Source organism: Helianthus annuus, chromosome 11, assembly GCF_002127325.2.
Source record: "Helianthus annuus cultivar XRQ/B chromosome 11, HanXRQr2.0-SUNRISE, whole genome shotgun sequence".
Classification (NCBI taxonomy): domain Eukaryota; kingdom Viridiplantae; phylum Streptophyta; class Magnoliopsida; order Asterales; family Asteraceae; genus Helianthus; species Helianthus annuus.
Window position 1 is genome coordinate 149,158,208 of NC_035443.2, and position 14,762 is coordinate 149,172,969.

At 37.0% G+C, this 14,762-nt stretch overlaps 1 non-coding gene across 1 annotated transcript; it reads right to left on the bottom strand.

The window, feature by feature from the left end:
* Nucleotides 1-6,940: 6,940 nt before the first annotated feature.
* Nucleotides 6,941-10,462, bottom strand: LOC110890787. The gene is made up of 7 exons (XR_004871093.1): nt 10,130-10,462; nt 9,828-9,919; nt 9,659-9,750; nt 9,151-9,394; nt 7,995-8,106; nt 7,649-7,760; nt 6,941-7,544 (listed from the first exon to the last, which is right to left on the bottom strand). It is a non-coding gene; the product is annotated as an uncharacterized LOC110890787 (transcript).
* Nucleotides 10,463-14,762: the final 4,300 nt, after the last annotated feature.

The window sequence follows — 14,762 nt, forward strand, 5'->3', positions numbered from 1 at the left end:
ACAAGTTCTTCACACCTTCATTCAACACTTCTGATCATTTCTGGAGCTCAAGTGTTCTCTCTAATCATCTTTGGTCGTGCATAGGACTTCAGTAAGTGTGCTCCACCCTTCTTAGTTAAGTTTTTGCTTAGTTATAGCTTAAAAGTCAATCTGTCGTAATTAATGATTGACTTAACGATTAATCACAAATGGTCCAGTGATTAGTCGAATCAAAGGTAGTTATATGTTGGTAATTATGTGGGCATTAAACCTCTAAAAGGGCACCCTCTGATTCCCACTCTAACTAGTCCAAATGACGGGTCAAAGTTGCTTAGAAAAAGTCAACAGAATGCTAATTTTCGATTTAATGCATAATTAACAATGTAGATGGCATGTAACCTATTTTATCACTCATATAACTTGTTAATAAGTATTATAACTGGTCTAAGCTTGTTTGATCCGACCATTTACTGTTTTGACCCGGTTCGGAACCGAAAGTCGCAAAACTTTGACTTTTGCATTGACTTCAGTTCTGACCCAATTTGGTATGTTTTAAATATGCCTTAGGACTCTCCTAGGACCAGGTTACATGATGGTATAACCTCTATGGCTGGTTCGTTGTTTGTCCGAGTCGTTTGCACATTTCCGTTATATGCTTAAATGTTGACCATAATGCCCTTTTGACTTTAAAACGAGAATTTTGGATATATGAAAGAACAATAACCTTAGTTACTGATTTCTAAACATGTCCCTAAAATTTCATGTCAATCCGAGGTCTAGGATAGGAGTTATGCTAAATAGCGCAATTAAGAAAACTTTAATGATTAATCGGTGCAATTAGCATAAAGCCTAACTAAACCCAAATTTCGACACCAAACCTTTTACACCCTGATGTAAAATAATATTTTAGGATTTTTAAAGATTTTTAATTATTTTTAACCTGCTCATAACCTACGGTTATGGCGTTGATTCGGTAAATACCGAATATACCCTTTTCGAACATAAAATGAGTTCTACAAGGTATTTTGACCCGAATCCAATTGCTACTGATTTCATATAATAAATAAAGTATTTTGAACTATATAACCTGTTCAGAAAACTCAGATTTCCTGTAAAACCCGGAAATCTCTTTTATAATCTTTAAAATGACTAAAGTACCCCTACGGGGCGTATATTGGGATTAAACTCGTTATGGGCATATTGGAAGGTATCCTACTGATACCACAACCTCTTTAGAGCATATTGACTTAGAAAACCTGTGTAAGACTCTTACGGTTACCTGTTACGCCATTTACGCGTTCGGTCCGGTTTATGTAACTAGTTTACATAAATTAGCCGAAACGGGTCAAACCTTGTCGTTTTTACCTCAAAATCCAGAATGTGTTAGTTTACCCATAATATACAAGTCTCTGAACTTGTTGGGTCCAAACCACATTCCTTTCCCGGTTTTCGCCTTTCATGCGATTAAACCGTATTCATCCTTTGAAAACTAACCGGTCTAAGCTTAGGCTAAATTAAAGGCCCGTTAGGTTTCTAATAGGTTGTTAAACCTTCGTTCCAGAATAGGAGACCAGTAAAAGATACTTGCATTTGGTTGTTGTGGTTATTACTTGCTCAGGTAAATACTTTTAACTTATTTTCCCTTATACGGGCTTGGGGTACGGTATATAAAATACCGCTTGGTCGGGCAATTGACCCTAACTCATTAGTAGTTGGGTATTATCATTGTGACCCGCTTGAAAATTGGTTTTGTTTGTTTTACGCCTTTGGGAGCTTGATGACCATGTCCCAGATATCCCTGGCATCATTTTACGAAATGGCCACGACCTTGACACGCGGGTGTAGGCGTACACCCGACAATGTGTTCATACTTATAAAGGTATAACCGTTGGTTTTCCCGCCACAGTTTTATACTCTGTGGTGTGTCAATTAACCTTAAGCCCGGCACGACCCGGGCGACTGAACGCATAACGAACATGTAATTCTTTTACAAGATTAAATTTGATTAATTATCCCAAGTTATAAAAGTTTGTGCCCCGTGCATTCAAATCAATTTCATTAAACTTTTTAAAAGTGTCGGTTGAATGTATTTACCAGTGTAAACTGACGTATTTTCCCCAAAAAAGATTAAATGCAGGTTCTACACAAAATAGGCTGGCCGCTCCTTAGCATCCTTAGAGTCTCGCAAGCTTGGGTGCCACTATCTGTTGAACATTATTTCCTATCTTACTTTTGATCCCCTGTGGATTATTTCGACTACTTGTGATACTTGGATATTACATTTGTTGGTTGAAATATATCTATCTTTATGCTTCCGCTGTGCATTTAAATATTGTGTGGTTTGACTATATTGTTGCCAACGGTAATCCCCCACCGGGCCCACCGGTGAAACGTGTGGAAATCGGGGTGTGACAGGTTGGTATCAGAGCCAACGTTGAGTGAATTAAACACTATCCTTATGTGTTTAATCTCAATGACACAATTGCACATACTCGAGTCTAGACAAGAACATAGGACAAATTCGAATTTGTGGTTCCAGTTTGTCTTTTATCGTTTATTGTTGATTTAAAATTGTTTAAGCAGGAAATATGCTACCAGCAATCAGAAAAGGAGGAAGAGGCAAAGGGCCGATCACTACCCACAATGATCATGAGGCCGGACCTTCACACATGCGAGCTCCTTCCAGCACAAGAAGTGAATTGAGGAACACCTTTTAAACGACGAGTAGATCGCCGGGTCGAAGTCTTGGGAGCAAGAGGCTTAGAAAAACCTTTCACGTTGGAAACACCGACATATCCAGTACCCTCAAACCTTTGTTCAGTACCTTTAACCACAGCATTCTCATCAGGGATAACGGGAACATCTTCAAATACCACATCAGAAGTGTCGTCACTCTTAATGAAATCCAAGGCAGACATAACTGCAAACAACAAACAGACAGAACATAAGACATAAATTAAGAAAAACACAAGAAAAGTGGAGAAGAAAATGCATACCCATGCCATTCCTCATCAGAACTGGATCCCGATTAGCCTTTTCCCATGACTTACTAACCCCTAACAAGACTAGCAAATGCTCAGGAAAGGGACGAACCCTTGAAGGGCATGCCCGGATGGCTTTCAGAAAAGCATCATTCAAATCAGATTTAAGGGGTTCCGGTTCATTGAGAACAGCATCCGGGTGCCTCCACACCATCTTGAAAGGGACAATAGAGTCAGAAACCCAGAAAAAACGGTCCTTCCAGGCACCAAGGGTGGTAACCATGGAAGAAATAAGGCAAGCATCGACCTTAGACGTTTCAAAGGTGAACCAGCCACCGTTCTTGGCTAATTGGAAAAATCGACGAAAAAGCAAAAGCGAAGGATCATAACCAAGAGCACGACACAAGACCTCGAAATGTAAAACCCTAGCCATACCCTTTGGATGAATCTGACCAAAGGAGACTCGATAATACTCCAATAAGTTCAATACAAATAGGGAAAACGGATGACGGAGGTTCGAAAACTCGAAGTGACGGCAATAAAGAACGATAAAACCAACCGGACATTTGTCAATTGAAACATCACACGCAGGAGCAGTAGGTTTAAATTTAGTCCCAATACCATATCCCTTACAAAACAACTCTACTTCTTCCTGGGTTAATCGGGAAAAGGATTTTGCTAAATCCTTACGAGCACCCATTTTTGCAAAGAAAATATGAAGAATGTAACGAAATACAAAGGGAACCGAGACTAACCTTGGAGAAAAAGGAAGGGAATTGCAGAGAGGAACTTGATGGAGTTATGAGGAAAATGTAAATGTAAAAAAGAAAATAACCTAATATAGGGGTAATAATGGTAAAACAATAACCCCTGCAAAAACCGCCACCCTAGGAACTGCCATACATCAATCAAATCAGTTGTCAGTTATTCAAAATTCAAACATTAACTGCCAACAACCTTTCAAGCCTTCAAGCATTGAACCCTTAAAACCTTCAGGCAATAAAATAGATGTACAAAAGTCAGAAGTCTTTGAGCTCATTCCCCAAAAACCTCTGACTTGGGGGGCTGATGACGGGGGTAGCCCAAGATCAAATAAAATGATTTAAGTACACACAACTCCGAAAGGTTAAATGGTTCGAAGGTTAAAAAGCTGTGAGGTGGGGAAAAGCAATACGGGAACAGTAACCAGTCACATCCCTGGATTGCTTCACCAACCCACCAGCCGTAAAAGCAATGCAGGTCAGCAGAACACATGCTATTATCCGGTGGACAAAAGGCTTCAACCCCCGAAAGGGTAAGCCCCTCACTGCAAGTGAGGTCACTAGTCAAAAGCACTCTTCTTTGGGAGACATCTTCTCCTATATAATTGACACTTCATTTACTGAGTTGGGACATTCCGGATCAGACTTGTTTCCTTAAACTCTGGTCCTTCACATCGTGTACTTGCTTCATGCAAGTTGCTCTCATTCACATCCAACTCACGCTTATTCTTTTTGTTTCTTCATCCATTTCTGAACACACTTCAGAATAGGATCTTCAAACAACAAAAACAAACTAGTGAACCTCCTTCCACGTCTTGCAAACGTGGGGGGACCCACGACCTGCGTTAGGCAAGGTTAAACCCTTTAACCCTTCTGCCTAACCATCCTCGCTACTACGTTTGGTCTCTTATTTGTTGCATCAACAAGCTCTGTCACCAAAAAGAGACATCTAAGAATCCTCATGAGATTTAGAACATTCCTCTTCAACCACATTCCTATAAAAATTACATCATCAGCATAACAAAAGTTCGTAATTGTTGACCTACCATTTGGAAGTTGGACCCCTTCAATGATGCCCGCTTTAAGCGCTCGCTTCATAAATACCTCTAGAACTTCTAGTACCAAGATAAAGAGAAACAGAGATAACGGGTCTCCTTGACGGAGGCCACGTTTGAAATAAAACTCTTCCGTTGGGGACCCGTTTACAAGCACCGAAGCTTTACTCGACTTTAGGCAAGCGTTTATCCATCTCCTCCATCTTTTCGGGAGCCCCATCACATTCATGTTATCCAAAAGGAGATCCCAATTTACCGAATCGTACGCTTTATCAAAGTTTACTTTAAATAACATGACCTTCTTTTGTTTGTTCGCCCAAGAGATAACCTCATTCACAAATAGCGGGCCGTCAAATGTATTCCTTTTTTCAAAGAAAGCCGACTGCATTTGGGAAGTTACCAAGTTCGTCACAACCTTCAGGCGATTAGCGAGAGTTTTTGCAATCACCTTATAGATGACCCCGGAGAGGGAAATGTGCCTTTTCATCATACCACCTAACATTATAGTCTTTCCATAACTGAACGATATCATTGATAATTGAAATGTACCTTTTCATCATACCACCTAACATGACCGATTCTTCTTGTTTCCTATTTTAACTTCTACCCAATTTGACCTATTTGGAAATATTATACAGTCCAATTCACCAAAAGCCTATATGAAAAGTCAAATTCAACCAAAATCTAAACTCATGGGCAGGATTACATGGCATAGTACAACCTTATAGAGCCCCTCAAGGCTCAAACCTCTATTGAGTAATGTCGTCATGGTGAATTCGAAACACACCACCTTTACCTTATAGATAAACTCAATCTCATACCGGATTGTAAAAAAATGTGTTCATACCAATCATACATCTCTCAGGAAATTACTTTAGTTTGTTAAATGTCTTCTATCGAGTATACCCGTTAGTTTGTTAAAGATTACCCGTTCTATTACTTTAGTTTGTTAAATGTCTTTTATCGAGTATACCCGTTAGTTTGTTAAAGATTACCCGTTCTATTACTTTAGTTTTTTAATATTTTATATAATCATATTACTCAAGGACATTCAGGAAATTAGCATTTTTATTTCATTCCAATCATCAGGGCAAATTACATAAGGATAGCAGGTAGACGAGCAACAAACTGCACCGTCATCCCTTTCTGAATAGAATACCCTAATCTACTAAAAACAAAGTCCCGCCCCTTAGGGGTCGAAAAGTTGCTATGAACCACACGCTGAACTCTAGACAAGAGCCGAACTGCCTCCGGCGCCAAGGAGTCGAACGTGTCAAACGCCAGGGGGACAAAGGACATTTGAAATATAAAACCAAAAATAAGTGGATTAGTAGACTACATTATTAACCAAGGACAAAGGAATATAAAAAAGGCAAACTGGAAATAAATAATCCCAACTTTCTTAATTTGACCGATAATAATCCCAAGTCAGTTATTAGCTGATAATAATCCGAACTGGTCAATTTTTTTTGTAAAATAGTCCGCCGTTAAAATAGCTTAACGGTGTTAAGTTTTTTTCCAAATTACAAACCGATGTTTTAGGGCTTTTGATCAGAACGAGGATACGAGTCGGTTGATATAAAACTTACCTCAAAATGCTGCCCTCAACCCATGAAAACGGTGCTTCAATTCGGGTGTTTAAATTCCAATTAACAAAAATCAAGCCATTTCGAGCACAATTTCAAGGTAAGTTTTACATCAATCGACTCGTATCCTCATTCTGATCAAAAGCCCTAAAACATCGGTTTGTAATTTGAAAAAAAAAAAAAAAAAAAAAAAAAAAAACTTAACTCCTTTAAGCTATTTAACGGTGGACTATTTTACAAAAAAAATTGACCAGTTTGGATTATTATCGGCTAATAACAGACTTGAGATTATTATCGGCCAAAGTTAAAAAGGTAAAAGGTATGATTATTTATTTCCAATTTGCCTATAAAAATGTTTACAACTATCTTTTTAGCATTCAGGTCGGGTTTCACCTAATACCAAACTCGTCTCATACCTATAAAAATTATTAAAACTAATCTCATACCCAGTCTCATACCAGAATATCTATGAGTTTCGTAGCAACATGTTCTTCCTTGAGGGCATGAATAAATTTGTTTATACACGTTGAAATGCTCAAAACAACATTCATGCATTACCTATGAAAAATTCAGTGCAAAAAATGTGTTTATGGCAAGTGGATATGTCACTAGCAGATGCACTTCATAGTTAAAGATCATCTATATATGCTGTCAAGTGGCTTCATATCACAAAGAGAAAAGAACATGACACATTTCTACCCTTTAAAGTACCAAACTAAAAGTATAACTAAACAGTTAACACTAGATAAGTTTCAAAATACATAACACCATATTTAATTTTGTTGAGGTGGCTTCCGCGTCGTCGCTTAGGTGGCATTTCACATGTTTTCTTCATCACTCTCGATATTCAAAACTGCTGCCTTGCTGGCCGCCCCCTTTTCCTTTTCGGCGTCCGCAACCTCAGTCACAAGAATTTCCCCTGATGGCTGTGGCTGCTTTGCGGGCCGCCACCTTTTCTTTTTCACCAGCTCAGTCATTGGAACATTTCCAGATGGTTGTGGCTGCTTTGCCGGGCGCCCCCTCTTCCTTTTCATGATCTCAGTCACTGGAGTTTTGACAGATGGTTGTGGCTGCTTTGCCGGGCACCCCCTCTTCTGTTTTCGAGTAAGCAATTCTTTCCGTCACTTTCACTAGTAACAACGTGCATATTTGTTTCCCGCCTTGCTTGCATAGCCTCAACATCTGTTCAATAAAGCTACACAATCGTTAGCCAGGAAACGTTAATGCATGCATGGAAGATATGAAAAAAAAAAAAAAAAAAAAAAAAAAAAAAAAAAAAAACTTACCAGTAGAGGTGACCAGACGATAAGCTTGTCCAAGAACAAGTTTGTCATCTGGCCTAAGTAACTTCGGTGGAAAAGGCGCTAGAATTTCTACACCAGGGGCTATTACATCCGGCTAGAAGAACATATTATATTTCATTAAACTTGTAAAGAATTACATGTACAAATTAGGCTAGGGATCTTTTTTGAGCTGGTCTCATGTAAAATTGGAACATGGGTATTAAGGTTCTATACGAAATCAACCAAGGGTAACCTAAAGGCCTATCTTCTATTATGCTAAGTTAATATACAATAAATTCAATGTCGAATTAAGTGCTAATATATAACTTGAAGCAATACTAGTATGTACCTTTATTAAATCATGCAAAAATCTACTAGGTCCTCTAGAAGATAATGAAGCAACAAAAGGAGCCCTTGGGTTGTTAATAGTCTCGCTTTTGAAAATTTGGACCCGAGGTTCTCTGTCCATCAAATAACAGTAACAATTAAGTGATAGGTTATACATAAATTTTCCGATTGGTAGTTAGGCGGAGAAAGATGTCATTACTTGGAAGATTTTTTGGATTTCTTGACTAAGTTGAGATCATTTCTACTTAGGGCTATAGCAGGACATGGCTTTAGAACCTGGGTATATATAACCCATGGCTCTAGACATTTTAATATTCTCAAAGTTAGGTGGCTGATCACAAAGAACTACTTTTTGGTTCACCAAGTTATGCTCTAAGCATGGGTCAAGACAGTTCATATACACCAACAAAAAACTATGATTAGTCGTTCATATTAAGATTTTTTTAAACGGCCAACAGAATCAATCCCGAGCACTCTCGGGGCACCCACTGGACCAAACGGAGTACTCCGAGAGTAACCCGAGTCCACCACCAATTCCGGGGAAAACCGGGTAACCCGCCCGTAGGCATGACGGTGAAATTACCGGTAAAACCCGTTTGGCTCAAGGATTGAACCCAGGTTTCCCTGGGTCTCCTATCATTGCCCACCAATGCCTCACTCTGCACCAAGTAGGAGTTAAACTTGCATCTTTTAAGAGAAATGCAAGCCTTCAACCACTTGATCTAGAGATCATTGGCGTCGTTCATATTAAGATAACTTGAAAATATGAAACAAAAAAAACAAGTTTGATGTTTAAATAAAAACAAATATGAAAATATGGACCTCTTGTGCACGAGACTTGAACCATCCTAATGCTATTAATAAATTAATTAGGGTCTTGATACACGGAAAAAACTATAATAAGGCTTTCTGTTTTCATAAACAAGCTTTCAGCTAGCTCTTGGCACAGTTAACACTTTCTTAAAGGCTTATTAATCTATGAGGACAAGTTAGAACCCCAACAAAGTCAATATAATACATAAGGCAGTCTCTAATTTTAGAACCAATTTGACTTTTGAAATAAAATATAGGATGTCAAGATAGTTAATTATGTCTAAAACATATTGTTAAAGTTATCTTTATGAAACATAACAACTAATAGCTTGTACTGAACTTACCAGTTACAGAAAAAATCTTTACCACCATCACACACTCCTTTCCATTTTTTAGGAATAGGACCAAAGCCTTCATCACTAAAGCTCTCAGACTCCGGCAATATTGCAGAATCAACACCGACTATAATGTCACTCTCGACAGCAGGACGTCATTCAATGCTTCTTGATATTCCCATGAAGTCCCAAGACCTTATGGTTTGAAGTTGGGACTTCTCACAAGGGAAAACCGAAACGACCCCATCAATTCCTGTTGAAGCTCAACAATATTGGTTAGTATTATTGATGTGTGTGTCGAACCAATACAAACACGTATATCAGTATATCAAAGTATCTTTAGTATCAAGATTAATCATTCTAGGAAAACCTATATATCTGAAGTTACTATTTTTCTCTAAATAGTACTCAAGTACAAACAGTACTAAACCAGTAATTTTAGTTAATTATATATAAATTATTTTATTCTTTTAACCCAAATTATGACTTAATTAACTTATATTATCTACTAACTTACTCGTTAACTTCTGTTTTTCTTCTTCAGTGAGATATGCCGCAAATCCATTGAAGCTTCTTTTATAACTCCTTATTAATGCATGGCTTGCGAAACTGTTTTTTTTTTTTTTACATAAAAAATGTTATTTATAGTTTCAAATCTAAAAACCTTAAACAGTGATAAGATGTACCTTGGATGAATAAACTTTTTAATTATTTGTGAATGATGCATTGAAGGCGAGTACTCGCCATCGGGAAGTGATCCCATATAAGCAATAAACATCTATAAAAATTAGTATACGTGAGCACCATAGTTAAATGAGAACATATGCCAAATGATAATAAAATGTTTTATTAATTAACTAACTGATATCTAATGAACGCACAATGCTCTACGATCCGATACAAAGTTCAACTCTTTTGATTAAGTTTTAGATGGTTGCACACACATGAATCAAAACTTAATTATGAATTATGAAGAATATAAGCATACCTTTGCATATAATTAAAGCTTAGGAAACGTCATAACTGTCGTCGTTAGCTCCCGTAAATATAAAGATATCACCGGCCATTGAGTTTTCTATGGTTTTGGAAATCGGTAAAAGGGGTAGTGAGTATGGGCTTGAATTGAGAAAAAAAATGAAGGATTCTCGTTGAGTTGGTGAATGAGCAAGATGAGGAAGAAGCTGGACTTTATATGATCTGCACTCTTTAAAACGGATCTAAGCTATGAACACTCGATCTTAACACAAGATCTACAATAACTGACCAAACCCTAGAGAGAAGAAAAAGGAACAGATAGATATTTGGTACAGATGTGTGATGACTGATGAATAAGACAAGACTTATTTTATATGGGCTGAACTAAACTACTTCTTCCGGGTATCCAGCCATCCAGCCCATTAGCAGCAGTTAAGTCCAGTCAAGTCCACGCCCAACTCCAAAGTTGTTGTCAGGTTCAAGCCAAACCCAATTCCAAAGTTACATGTAACCAGAGATGGGCATAATAACTGGCTCCAAACCCGACTCGGTAAACCCGATTTGAAACCGGTTCCACTTTTTATAAAAAAATTTGTGCCCGATGTGGAGAGACTTCCACGCCATAAATCCACGCCCACCCGTCTTACCCCAAAATTATAAGTTTGTTTAACTTGTTGTATCCCAACTTTAACCATCCCGAATATTTCAGCTTTCGAGTTTACCTTTGAGGTTTAGGTTCATTTGCCATCCTGCGGTCTCACATAAGAGTGAATTACAAGTTTTGTCCTTTATCTTTATATCAAGTTTCAAGCGGTGTCTTTTACCTTTAAAATTGACAAGTTTTGTCCTTAATATTTTAAAATCTTGCACGGTTTATCCTTTAACCCTAACCTAATTAATTTTAACTGTTAAGTGGAGGGCAAGTTGGACATTTTACTTATTTATTTAAAAACCATATAATAATTAAAACAAAAAAGATATATAAAAACATTAATTATATATATATATGGAACCCATTAAGTGTAACCGTTTTTTAAATTAACCTCCACCGTTGGATTTGGCTGAGATTAAATCTCAACCATTTAAACTCACTAAAATAACCGCTCTTGTGGCGGTTGAGGGAAGTTCTCGACAGTTTTGATAGCTCCACCTTTTGCTGCCATGATCTCTACACTTTTGCCCATGATCTCCACAATTTTAGCATCCTATAAACCTGGGTAGTGGGATTTTCGGTTGAACATTCCTCCTATATATATTATTAATAGTATGCTATTGTTTTTAATTTTTTGAATGAAATTGAAGCACTCTCAACGCATCTGATTTTATATCTTCTTCGTATTCATTTTTATTCTTAGTGTTTTTTATTTTGATTACAGAATTCGCTGACATGTATTTGTCAATGGTCCAGTTCATGTCATTTGAGAACACCAATGGGAAATTGTCGAACCAGAGGTGAAATCGTCGATCGTAAAAGAGATACTGGTGTATCCAATGAGACTGGCGAGTAACAATCAGAAGTCATCTTCTTCACCAGACACCAATGACTATCTAGGTTGATCCTGTTACTATTCTAGATTGGGGTTTTTCGGTGTTATTGATAGGTGTTCGTTTATTGCGAATTTCTCATTGATGGGTTGTTGCTTCCTTATATTTCCGATATCGTACACTTTGCACAGGTACCTTTTCCTTTTTATCTTCCGTTGCTTAACGCTTCGTCACAAACCTTGATGTGTTTTTTCGTGATGAAGATGACGAGGCATTGATGGATTATGAAGAGCTATAGCACTAGGATCTTCTTGGGTTGCTGCTGTTACAAGTTTAAATTTTCTTTGCATCTTCATAGGGTGTGGTTTGCAGGTTTTGTTTTTGAATCTTAAAGATTACATGGTGAGTTTGTTTGAGTTGTGATAATGTCATGGTGAAACATAATTTCTTTTATCAGGGGCATGTTGTTTCTCTTGATGGACCAAGGGTGCCTGTATCAAGCTTTAGGGATGAACTTGCTTTTGTCACACATTCTTCTCTATCACTCCCTTCAAATGAGCAAATGCTAACCTTTGTTGCTTAACATCCTTCTATGTCTACTTACAAGAAAAAAAAAACTAACTTGATGTCATGAAGCATACAAGCAACAAACTGAAGAAGCAAAATAAAACCAATAATGATCAAGATGGAAAAAAAAGGAACTCAAAGAAAGGCTCAACTTCTTCTGAAGGTGTAGTTGGGTCTATTCATTTTGGGCCAAGATACTGATAGCCATAGCCTTGCTGAAAGCGTACCCTTTAATTTCTTATACATTTTCACACTTTAATTTCCATGTAGTCCTGCATTCTCTTTTCTGTTTGACTAATTACATAAAAGATTATCAGTCAACTAAAAACTTTTATTTTTTTCTTCTTCAGGCATGGAGAGAGAGAGAGAATAAGCAAAAAGATGAAGATGTTACAAGCCATTGTTCCAGGTTGTGATAAGGTGAGCTGACTTGCTTATGTCTTTGTTATTTGTATGTTTTTTTAAAGTAGACAAATTAATAAATTTAATAAATTCGAGTGATAATACTTGAGCTGATGACATACCTTTGTTAGATTCTAATTTGTTCCGATTAACTATTCTTATATAGAAGAAAAGATTTCTAAACAGGAAAGATGGTGAATGACAGGCGTACAAAGGAACTCTTGACAATGGTCATGTATTTGCAATCAAAAGAGTTCAATGATCATTACAGGGTGCATAAGAATTTAAAACCGACATAATAATTAATGTCGAGAATTCCTTCAATTCAAATCCTGACTACATGAAAGACTAGAAGAAAACAAGTGAAAATCATCCACAAGAAGACCAACAGTTTTGTCTAGATCGCCCACAAGAAGACCAGCAGTTTTGTCAAGGGTGAAGGTGACATGAAGGTCCTTGTACCATTTGTTACACAAAAAAGGTGACATGAAGGTCCTTTGTTTCACAACAGTTTTGTATAAGTTTTTAAACATGATACTATACATACAAATATCAACCATTTTGATGCAACATTCCACCCTTTCAACTTATTTGAATCCGTTTGAATTACCCGCAATTGTGTGTTCTAATACAGCTATGGAAGCCACTCGATTTGGGTATACAATTGTGGTATGGTGATTGGGTCTTGGATATAAAACAGAATTGAGTTCACATAAACTTTTGTGTTGATTTGTATCGTAATTGCAGGTTCAAGGAATATCATGGGTGGGTGGATGTGTAAATCAATTTGGAAGCATGTATGTACACACGAGTTTTGTTCTGATGTGTATTATCATCTAAAATGAATGATTTCATTTGCTTATTACATATATATGTTTATCAATTTTTTTTTATTGAACGACAAATGTTATTCCTAAATGTTGTTTATTTTTTATCTGCTTTATAGTTTCTTCTTTCCACAACTGTTTAATTATCTATAACATTTTCTTTAATGCCTACTGGTTGGGGAATGCTTCTGGTGAGCAAGTCTTTTTACCACTCAATACTTTATATCATAGTTTTTCTATAGAGGTGGCAACATGGGTGGATTGTGTAACGGGTTAAAATAGTTATTCTTTTACTACACATCAAATAGGCATGGTGTCCACTGTAAAAATAATCGTATATAATTAATGCATCAAAAGTAGAGTTCTAACAAAATTTATGGGTTCGGTGCATTGACCCATTTCCATTACTTAGATTGGCTCACTAATAAGTAAATAAGGATAAAAACGCCACTCTTTCTTTCTTTCACTTTTTGCAAAAAAAAAAAAAAAAAAAAAAAATTGTTTCTAGAATGCATTTAAGAATCCCTTTCTTTTTGTCCACATATCTTAGTTGGCTTAAATATGTTTTTGTTTAGAAAACAAAGAACAAAATCATTACATCATTATACCATGAATATACCCGTTCACCGGACTGGTATAGAACTAGTATCATATGCCCTCGATCGAAAACTAATTTTCCTCAGTCTAAAAGAGACTTCATGAGGCCTTCTATATTTTGCCATCATCAGCCAAAATCCACTCAAAATAATGGGCTAAGACTTTATTGGACTTCACCATCTAATTAAAATATATAATGGTCTTTTTAATTTAAAACTCATCCATCATCAGCCCATATAATAACGAAAAATGAAAACAAAATGTAATGGGCCTTCTATTTTATAAACAAAGCAATTTTCATCTAAAATATTTTCTGGGCTTTAGCAAAACAGTAATAATAATATTATAATATGCATTTAATTTTTAATCAAACGCATAGTTAACTAAAAGGCCCAATAACATTCGTGTTAAACGAGCCCGCTCTCCCGCGTCACCTAACTAGATTTGTGTATTAATTATACGTAGAACAATTGGACCCTGGTGTTGGATTAATCTTGATGTTACGGGTCGTGTACGGGTCAAGTCGGTGACCGGTTTTTTTAAACGGGTAACCAAATAGCAAACGGGTCACGGGTCAACGGTAACGACTAATGGGTCATGGGTCAGTAGACTATTAGGTCAGCAAATACCTCATGTAATCGTGGGTTTGAGAGATTGTGGTGAATGAAGACTTTGACAGGTTTGATCGAGCTTCATGGCAAATAAACGTTGAGATGAGATGAACGTCGAACGGAAGAAAAATAGGAACTGATAGTTTAACTGGCATGT